An 11,929-nucleotide genomic window follows, 5' to 3' on the forward strand; every position below is an offset into this window, starting at 1 on the left:
TTGAGAAAATAGACGTAGCCAGAAAAAAGATCTTACCATCTAACCTATGTGTCAAAATTTTCGACATCTCTCGCCGTGAAATAATGGGTTTCCTCAAATGCACCATTCGAGTGGTCATCATACCCTTTCAAGTTGACTTGTGTGTCATCAACATGCAACCTTTCTACAACCTTATTTTAGGAAGATCATGGTTGCACCAAGACAAAGCGTTAGCCTACACGCTACATCAAAAGCTCAGGTTCATAGCCAAGGACTATGTTATCTCAATAGTAAGACTAACACTGTAGTAATTATTGGGTTTACCATATTGACATTCCTAAGGTTGAATTAAGTGGGTTTGAGATATGTCTAATCTTTCCATAAGTTAAGGACTCATCCAATGACCCTGACTTTAGTACATTTAGCCTCCCATCGATTAAAATGATGCACATAATGAGATATTTCCCTAGCATGGACTTAAAACCCGAACGCCAATGGCATGCCATAATTTCCTCAACCATGTTACAACATGGACCTCCATAGTTTGGGATATATCCCAACATGATTCGAATAAATCCTCAAGAAAATGATATCCAAACAACGTATAGTTATTCCTCCAACCTTGAATGGATAGTTCATCCGTGAGGGACAAAGCACCCTATGCTTTGATTTCCCCGAACCATTTACCAATCTAGATTTACATAAACATTTTCTAGGTCTCAAAATATTTCAGATTGTCCTTATAATCCTAACCCTTCTGTTTGTGTGATTAGAAAAAGAACGGACTATTGGCCCGACGTCGTGGAAAACATGACTCTGAATTCCATGATAGTCGGTCTAGGTTAAGAAGCCAACTCTTCTTGTCTATGTAGAACTCATGCCTCATCATCCGTCGATATTTTAATCGACGAAGATAAAACTCTTTCTCCTCTCGTATGTAGAGATATGTCAAATATTGTACATTGTAAAATTTTTTGAGAACAATGATCTTATTATATCACCTTTTCTTACATGTAATAAACCTCTCGATGTAACATTGAAAGTTGATTTTGAATGTATTAGTAGAAATGATCTTTCCTTTACTTTGATCTAAACTTCAAAAATAAACACTTCTTAGAAAACGAGTATGAGATTGTCTCTTCAATAAAAAAGACAATTGAAATAAATCTAAAAACGATCAATGATCCTCAGATCGTATTGATCAGCCAAAGTTTAAACTCGAAAGAACGTCTGTGATAAGTAAAAATAGTTAATTAAATAGTAGTATTAATTAACTATTTAAATATGATAATCAACTTAAGAAACTAGCCAACAATTATAAAATTACCAAGTTTTGAATATTTAATTTAAATAATCAAAAAGGGTGAAATTGTTAGAATATAATTGTTAGAATTTATGAAAACCTTTAATAATGAATGAACAAAACTAAGCTCAAATAAATATATAAGTTAAACTGCTAAGTCATATCAAGTATATTAATTGTTTTAAAGATAACAACAAGGTGTTGTAGTGCAGTGGTAAGCACTCTTGTTTGTCACACGGATGACCGGGGATCGAAACCAACTGTAAATAATAATTGGAGTTTTGTTATTTCAGAGAAGCTGAGAAAATGCCAGAATTTACACGCAAGCGACATTAGTTTACCGAAATTTCCACACATGAGACATAAATTTACCGATTGGTCTATCGGTCGACTTTCAGAACTGTGTTCGGAATTTAGTGAAATCGGTTCTATAAAGACAGCGCAACTGGTATTTAATGTTCCTATAGTGGAGATCGATCAACCAGTATTTCATGTTCCTGTAGTGGAGATCAGCTCGATAGTGGAGATGTCCGGTATTTAATACTTCGGTATTAAATGAGGAGTGTCTTCAGTATTAAATAAGCTCCGGTCATTAAAAGCCTTTAGTATTAAATGCCTTCAGCAGTAGAGATAGACTGTCATGCCAAGATTAATGTCAAAATCTCTGCAAAGAAAGCTTTGGTACAACATGCTCCATTAATGATATATTGGTTTACTATCAACCAAGTACAAACAAGATCAAAGAAGATCTCCTCTGCTGTACCAATTCTGAAGCTCCTCCAATCAAACACCTATGAAGCAAATTTGACCGTTACATGTTCATTGGAGAAAATATGACCGTTGTTGTGTGCTTTGGATATATAAGAAGAAACTTGAAGTACAGAGCATCAGACAAAAAGATCAGAGCTCTCTTGTTAATAAAAAACTATCTCTGTACAAACAAATATTTTCCCTAGCATATTTTTCTATGATAGTGTGTTTCTCATACCGAAAATTATTGTATCATTTTTCCATCATTATGAGTTCTTTGTAAGTTGATAGAGTGTCTATCAACAAGTGTTGTGTATTCTAGGAGTTCGAAAGCAGGCAACAACTAAGTCCTGGTTGTTCGACTGGGATGTGTACAAGTGTGTTGTATTTAACCAAATCTTCTAGTGAATACACTTCTCAAGGTTGAGAAGTTCTTCTCGAGGTCGAGAAGAAGGGGTGACGTAAGAGAGTTTGCTCTGAACATCCATAAAAACCTTTGGTTCTTGTGTTATTTTCTTTTTGTATCTTCCAAACCGATTATTCGTTGCTTTAAATCGAAATAAACATTTCCGCACTTGAACTCGGTTCAAGATTTTGTGACGATTTGCGTAGAATAGAGACCGATATTAACTTCTAACTGAGTTAGTATCACCCGGCGTGTTGTGTAAGCGTTCGTCCTAGAGAGACCCCTGGTCTTCTTCGGCGATCCCAATCCTAACAAGTAGTATCAGAGTAAGGATCTCTATTCTCAAGTAACATCAATCTTTCAAATCATGTCTCGGTTAAATATGATTCCTATGCTTATAGAGGAAGACTATGATGAATGGAAGATTAAAATGCAGACACATCTGACTGCTTTTGATGATAACATGTGGTATGTCATCACCGACGACCCGATGAAAATCGAAAAAGAAAGAAGAGAATGGACAGCTGAGGACAGAAGGAAGAATAATCTTGACAACCTAGACAGAGATGCTATCTACAAAACTTTGGACAGAAACATTTTCGCAAAAATCAGATCATGCTCTACTGCTAAAGAAATCTGGGAGGAACTAACTCAACTTTTTGAAAGGTCATCTTACGACACCTCATCAAGTGAAAGTGATGAAGGAGTTGTCAACTGTTTCATGGCAGGCGATATTGAGGTATATGATTTCAAATTTGACAGTACATGATCTTTCTTTCTAAACAATGAAAATGATATTTCGAAAAATAAAATAAGTGAGATCTCATATGAGATTGAGAATCTCAAGGAAGAAATTACGAGCTGTAATGATTTAACTTAAAAGGATGAGATGATTTTTGTAAAGCCAACTTCAAGCTGGCTGAAACCTGAGAGAAGGACATCCAATTTGTATGGCAAAGAAAAACTTGACAGAAAGTCAAGAGATGTTTACCAAAAATCATCCTTTAAAGAATCATCGGTAGGCAGAGAGAAATCTGCCAAGTATAGTATATTCACACACAACGGGAAATTCATAAAAATAATCAAAGTATGGATTTCCAAGGTACTAATAAGACACAGACCCAAATAAAATAGGGGACCATATTTTCTATTGTCTATTATTTGTAGGTAAATAAAGACAGAAGCTTGGAAGAGTCAGCATTGCATTTGAACAATCGGTTGCTGATGGACATAGCATAGGAATGGAACAAGCAGGAAGTGGCTAATATCCTCACAAATCCACTTCTCAAGTTTAAGTCTTCTTACCTTAGAAATACTTTAGAATTGTTAGATTACAATAATTCATAAACTGATTTAATTATAAAACCCGCATTGTTTGAATATTTATTCTAAATAATCAAAAAAGGAGAAATTGATAAGTAAAAATAGTTAATTAAGTAGTAGTATTAATTAACTATTTAAATATGCTAATCAACTTAAGAAACTAGCCAACAATTATAAAATTAAAGTTTTGAATATTAAGTTTAAATAATCAAAAATGGAGAAATTGTTAGAATATAATTGTTAGAATTTATGAAAATCTTTAATAATGAATGAATAAAACTAAGTTTAAATAAATATATAAGTTAAACTGCTAAGTCATATCAAGTATATTAATTGTTTTAAAGATAATAACAAGGTGTTGTAGTGTAGTGGTAAGCAATCTTGCCTGTCACACGGATGACCGGGGATCGAATTTTACCAGTTGCAAATAATAATTAGAGTTTTGTTATTTCAGGGAAGCTGAGAAAATGCCAGAATTTCCATGCAGGCGACATCGGTTTACCGGAATTTCCACGCAGGCGACATCGGTTTACTAATCGGTCTACCGGTCGGCTTTTAGAACTGCGTCCGGAATTTAGTGAAATCGATTCTATAATGATGGCACAACCAGTATTTAATGTTCATGTAGTGGAGATATCAGGTATTTAATGAAACATGACCGATATTTAATACTTCGGTATTAAATGAGAAGTGCCTTCAGTATTAAATGGCTTCAGTGTTCTCAGCAGTAGAGACAGATTGTCACATGCCAAGATTAATGTCAAAATCTTGCAAAGAAAGCTTTGGTACAAAAGCTTTGGTACAACAGGCTCCATTAAAGATTTATTGGCTTATAATCAAGTATAGACAAGATCAAAGAAGTAGAAAATTCTGAAGCTCCTCTAATCTAACAAAGACTAGTGTCCTATGAAGCAAATTTGACCGTTACATGTTCGTTGATGCGTGCTTTGGATATATAAGAAGAGACTTGAAGAAAAGAAGCAACCGACAAAAAGATTAGAGCTCTCTTGTTAATCAAAAACCATCTCTCTACAAACAAATATTTTCCTTAGCATATTTTTCTGTGAGAGAGTGTTTTTCATACCGAAAATTACTGTATCATTTTTCCATCATTGTGAATTTTTTGTAAGTTGATAGAGTGTCTATCAACAAGTGTTGTGTGTGATAGTAGTTCGAAAGTAGGCAACAACTAAGTCCTGGCTGTTCGACTGAGTTGTGTACAAGTGTGTTGTATTTAACCAAATCTTCTAGTGAATACTCTTCTCAAGGTTGAGAAGAGTATCCTTCTCGAGATCGAGAAAAGGGGGTGACGTAGGAGAGTTTGATCCGAACATCCATAAAAATCTTTGTGTCTTGTGTTATTTTCTTTCTGTATCTTCCAAACCGATTATCCGTTGCTTCAAATCGAAACAAACATTTCCGCACTTGAACTTGGTTCAAGAGTTTGTGACAGTTTGCGTAGAATAGAGACCGATATTAACTTCTAACCGAGATAGTATCACCCGACGTGTTGTGTAAGCGTTCGTCCTAGAGAGAGACCCATTCTCCTTCAGCGATCCCGATTTTAACAGTTTGGAATTATTTGAGTTATTGAAAACCAACAAAGACATCTTCGCCTGGTCATACAAAGACATGTCATGCATCGATCCGAAGATCACACGACATCATAGTCCCCTTTATCCAGATGTTAAGCCAATAAAGCAAAAGCTTAGACGGATGAAGGACGAAGTCCTGACCAAAATAAAAGAAGAAGTCCAAAAGTAACTCGAAGTTGAATTTCTCGAGGTAGTGGACTATCCTATCTAGATAGTCAACGTAGTTCCCGTTTTAAAGAAAGACGAGAAAATATGTGTGTGGACTATCGATCACTTCTCGTTACCACACATCGACATATTCGTAGACCATGTTGTCGGTCATGAATTATTATCATTCATTCGCCAATTCTCATAATAAAACCAAATCCTAATGGCCCCGCAAGACAAGGAAAAGACCATGTTCATAGTAGAAGTAAGTACTTTATGTTATTGTGTCATGTCTTTTGGTCTTAAAAACCCAGGAGTAACCTATAAAAAGGCAGCCACTATGATCCTTTATGGCATGATCCACAAGGAAGTGGAAGTCTATGTCAACGACATGATCATCAAATCAAATGATCGAAAAGGACATGTCCAAAACTTTGAGAAATTCCTACAAGGAATTAGGAAATATCGGCTACGACTCAATCCTAAGAAATGCACATTCGGAGTCACAAAATGCTAGGCTTCTTATTCACTCAAAGAGGAATCAATGTCTCCCTCTAAGATAGAAGCAATCACGGCTATGTTGGTACCTCAAAATGAAAGATAGGTCCGAGAATTTCTTGAAAAAATCCAATATATTAGCTGATTCACCAGTAAGCTTACTATGACATGCGATCCTTTGTTTAAGCTTCTGAAGATAGACCAAAAATTTGTAAGGCATGAAAACTGTCAACAAGCGTTTAACATAATAAAGGATTATTTAAAATCTCCTCCCACACTCATGCCGCCCCGACTTGACATTCCTCTCATATTATATATTATTGTAACAGACACAACCATGGGAAGTCTATTGGCTCAAAATAGCATCGTTTTACAAATAGTTTGTCTTCTTCCTCGCGACGAAGAGCATATAAGGACGAATCCCATCTTTGATTTTTCAAAGATTGAACTTCGTCGATAGTCTATAATTTTGGCTTATTCGAAAGCTGAAATGATCACCTTACCACATTGATCATTTTCCCTATGATCATAGGCTTCATTATGGCCTGATCGGGCAAGTTGAATCAAGAACAACCAAAACAATCATTGATGACTTTTGACTAAATTCGATCAACTTGCTTCTCAAACTGATTTCAGGAGGCTATAAATAGTCTCCTTGATGAATCTGAAAGCAAGAGATCAACTCTCAAGCCCTCAATCCGATGTTTTAGAAAATCCGCCATTGAAGTTTCAATGTTTCTAATTTTTTGAAATTTATGTATGAAGCCTTAAGGCTCAGATCTAGGTATCCCAAAAGCTTCCTTAAGGTCTAAGGAGTGTTCACCAATCATTGGTAACTTCCAATCACCCTCTATTTAAATCTTCCAGTTTGAAATTAAATTTTTTATAAGTCTGTTAGATTAAGTTAAATAAAGAAAAAAGAAAATTAATTAATTAAGGAAAAATGTTTTAATTGATTAAAATAAACTTAAGTGAATAAGTTTAAATAAATACTACATAGTTTTAATGATGTGTTCGTGAACAAAACTAAGTTGTGTAAATGTCTATGCGCATGTACAGCTCAAGAAGCGCAAGTATACGTCTCACTTCAACAGATGTCCTAGTCTAAAGAAGTGCGTGAGCAGACGTCTCACTTCAACAGACGCCCTAGTTTGAAGAAATGTGCGAGCAGACGTCTCACTTCAACTGACGTCCTAGCCTGAAGAAGTGTGCGAGCAGACGTCTCACTTCAACAAACGCCTTGGTCTGAAGAAGTGCGCGAGCAAACATCTCACTTTAACAGACGTCCTAGTCTGAAGAAGTGCGCGATCAGACGTCTCACTTCAACAAACGTCATAGTCTGAAGAAGCGCAAGAAGACGCCTTGCTTTAGCAATAGTTTGAAGAATGACGAGCAAACATCTTGTTTTAGTAGACTTTTCAAGAAGCATCCGTCTATCTGCTTTGCTCATCAGCATAGCAAACAACAGTGTTTGTTATCAGCAATCTGTCGAGTCAGCTTAATACGATAATTGTATAACTACCACGTACTCAATTATTCCTTTATCTCACGTTGTACCTTCTAGTACACTCAGTTCTACCAAATATTCCATAGTACAATCTGGTACACCACGATCCAACGAATATATTCTTACATACGATCTTGTATACTTGGCGTACATCCATCGGAAAGATGACACGTATCCAAGACTCGGATTTGACCGTTGTTACGCTTCAATATAAAAGAGAAACATAGTACAACAACGAATCTCTTGATTCCTTCATCTCTCTTCCGCACTTGAATTTGATTGCACGAATTACGAATTACTAAGCTCTGTATTTACTCTCTCTAAGATCATTTTGTAATTCACTAAGCTAAGATGAGTGATATCTTACTGTACTACCTAAATGTATTTTCAGTAATTGTAAGTTGAATAGAACGTTGTCTATTCAACAGAGTGATAGCTAGGTGTTCAGAAAAAGGCAGTTGTTAAGTCTTGTGTTTTGGCTGGATTTGTGTAGTTGCTATACGAATCAAAGTCTTCTAGTGAAAATCCTTCTGGAATAGAAGAAATGGTGACGTATGAGTTTTATCTCTGAACATCCATAAAACTCTTGCGTTATTCATTTCTGCACCTTCTAGTCTTGCTTTTGCCGCTTCAAATTTAGCAAGCATTTCTGCACTTGAATTCGTTCAAGAGCTTGCGACAATTTGTGAAGAATAGAAACAAATTTTCATCTCTAACAATATTAAAATCGAATTGAAAATGATATTTAGCTCAATAATATTCAACCCTCCTTCTATTGTTAAAGTCGATTCTATCAATGTCAGTTTTCATAAGTTTGTATAGTGCCTGATTGTTGAAGTTTGAGATTGGAAAACGATCCTAAAATCATTTACAAGCTTATGGTTGAAGCTAAAACCAATCAATCTAAAACAAAAACCCCAAAATTTGAATTTTGAAAAATCCAAAACTAGGTTTTCTATTATTGAGCTAATCCTCAAGAACATCTGTCCAGAAAGATTCCCAACATATTTTTAATAATATTGGGAACCTATTTGGATCATGTTTGATCCATCCCGATCATGTTTGATCAAAATCAAAAATTTCAAAATAAAATGAAAATTTTAAGTTCTTAAAATGGTCCAAATGAATAGCTAGTGTTCATGTTTTGGTATCATTCAATCATATGAAGTATAAGGAAGTTATTGTCAAGCTCCTTACACTTCATTAAACTCTAAAAACCAAAAACCCAATTTTGGCCTTCAAATTATTTTGAACAAATTGAGCATCACCCGGGTTGAATGATACCTTGGGATGATGTTCATAATGTTCTTGGGAGCTTTGTAAATCTAGCTAGACCCTTGGATAAAAAAAATCCAAGCCTCAATCAAAACTATAAAAACCTACAGTTTTGATGTTCTTGAGGACCAACAAGTTCGACCAAGACCGAGAGGTCCGACCAAGAAATTCCATATAGGACCGAGAGGTCCAACCGAGAAATTTCGGTCAGGACCGAGAGGTTTGACCATGAAATTTTGACCAGGATCTAAAGGTCCGATCGAGGATTTTGATATCCAACCGAGGATTCTAACTTGAGATCGAGGAGTCTCGCATCCGACCGAGAACTCCCAAACCTAGGACCAATGAAATTAGCCCCAAGCTAACCTAGGCTCATTGGTTTCCACACCCGACCGATGGACTTCAACCCCCGACCGATAAAAATGTACCTAGGACACAGGTCTTATGGTCTGTTTTGTTGCACTTTTTATTTTTCAAACTTATTTTTTTAATTTTGGGACGTCAAACCATTTTCTAAAAATTCCAAAAAAAATAAATTTTGAGAATGTTTTCCACAAAATATTTTGATAAGGCCTCGTTTGGGATTTATTTTTAAACTCTAATGCATTTTAAACTGATATTCTTCAAGTATATTCCTCCCAAGTCAGCATTATCAGCAATATGTACCAGCATTTAAATATTGTTATTACAATTTTAAATACACAAAAACCTATGAATGTGTAGGACCAGATGAATAATTAGTTAAAATAAAACGTTATACAACTAATTTTTAAAAGCCAAAATTTTATAAAGTAGAGATCGTTTCAAAACAGATACGAAGGATAAAGCGCGAAAGCCATTTTCTTAGTATCACCAAACTACGAACCAAACGAAATTTAGTTAATAATGTTTGTACATGTATACTTTTTTATTGATTTTAAAATTAACAATCAATTGGCGACTTGGGCTTGTTCTCTTTGGGTTTTCAAAAAAACTCAACAAAAATCAATTTTCAAATCAATCACTTCTCAACAATCACATCACTCATTTCATTAACCAAAATACTAAAATACCCTCTATTTTAAATTATTATTTTTTATTTTATTTATACATATCAATACCCTTTAGGTCTTTTTACTAAAAATAATCATCACCTCCTCAAAATCATCACCAATCATTATTTATTTTCTTTCTCTAAGTTTTAAAAAAAATCTGAATCTGAACAAGGCCTCTGTTTAAAATAAATAATCTTTTAAATTAATTATTTTTAATTAATTTAAACACGAATTTTTAAAAATTAATTTTAATTTGATTATTTCAAATCTAAAAGATTTTAAAATTTAAACTCAAATTAATTGTGTTTATAATTAATTTCAACTTGTCAGGATGTTTAATTTTTTTTAAATAATATTTTTTTTTTAAATGATTTCCGATATGTACTCGAACCTCGAATATTTCCTGGAACAAGTGTTTTTTTGGGTTACACTTCTTTTTTTTACTTAGTGTAAGTTTATTTTGTTTATTTGTCATTTATCAACTGATTTTAAAGAAAAAAAAATGGCTTAACAAGTATATAAAAATCATATGAATGTGAAAATACTAATAAATTAAATAAATATTTTCTATTTTAATCCGAATAAAAGTATTGGAATTATTCAATAAATTATACTTAATAAACATAATTCTTGGCACAATTTTTGGTGATTATGTATTGAAGTGCATAAATTGATGGTGTTTGTTGGTGGTTGGACACTAGCCATCCCCAATTTTCATTTTAAAATAATAAAATACTTGTCAAAATTCATAAATGTCAATAATAATATAAATCGATAAATATACAATATGGTTAGTGGTCACACTTTATAGATCAATTATATGGATAAGATCTGAATATAAATATGGTTAATTTTTTTCAATCCTTTGACAATGGTGGAAGATCCATCACTTCTTTGCTGCTCTTGTCAGATACCATAATAGTTGACATTTTATTATTATTTTTAAGCTAATTTGATATTACTTTTTTTTTTTTATCAAAATTCAAAAAACAAACAAACTATTCAATCATAATTTAAATCAATTTAAAAAAATCAAATAATTTTTTTTCCTCAATTTATTTTAATAAAAACCATAAATAATTCAGTATCAAACAAGCTAAGAAAATGTGGGCCTTAATTTATTTCTTCTTCTGCTGCCTGTCTCCATCTAAGAGAGCCATACTTTTATTTTACTTAGAATTTCCAACATTGAATTATATGGGTTAAGAAATTTGAAGTCACTATTTTGTGTGGTTGGAGTTTGTCTTTTACTTAAAAAAAAAAAAAAAATCTCTCATAATTTAATTAACAATTAGGATGGATAGATTTATTGTTTTTTTAAATAAGACAACATAACTCACCATTTGAACTTTAAAATATTTTTAAGTTTCAATTTTTATTAGAAAAATATCGGTTCAATGTTAATTTTTTAGATTAAAAAAAATATTGTTTCGATATTTTTACTTATTAAATTAAAAACAAAATATCGGTAAAACATTTTAACTTCTTAATTAAAAATATATATATATATATATATTCAAAATATTAACTTACTAAATTATAAATTATGAAAAAGACATCTTTATAATATTTTAATATCCTAAATTGAAAAAAAAAATATAGCAATTAAAAACTTTAATTGTATTATAAAATAATAAGTTATTTTATTTGAAAAAATATAAAAATAAAATAAAAATGAAATTATAATTTCGAGAAGAAAAAAAGTGAACTTGAAAACTTTAAAATTAGACTATATTGAATACCCAACTTTAATTGGATTGCAATTCTAATTTCAATTCTAATTTTTAATATTAAAATATTTATCAAATTTAAGAATTAAAATTGAATCCAATTTCAATTTTAATTTTCTAATTCTAATTTTAATTCTAATTCTAATTTTAATTTTATTTTTAATTCTAATTCTAATTTTAATTTTAATTTTAATTCTATTATCAATTTTAATATTACTAAACATACCCTAATAGAGTAAGTGATAAATTTATTGTTAAGTAAATTCTGAAATAATATTTTAATTATACCCTTCATATTTTAACTAGTTTTTAAATTGCCTAACTAGAAGACAACAATAATTTTGGAGAAACATATGCATTTAATATAAATGTTTGGATAACT

This window comes from Impatiens glandulifera, chromosome 7 (genome assembly GCF_907164915.1).
Source record: "Impatiens glandulifera chromosome 7, dImpGla2.1, whole genome shotgun sequence".
In the NCBI taxonomy this organism is placed as follows: Eukaryota; Viridiplantae; Streptophyta; class Magnoliopsida; order Ericales; family Balsaminaceae; genus Impatiens; species Impatiens glandulifera.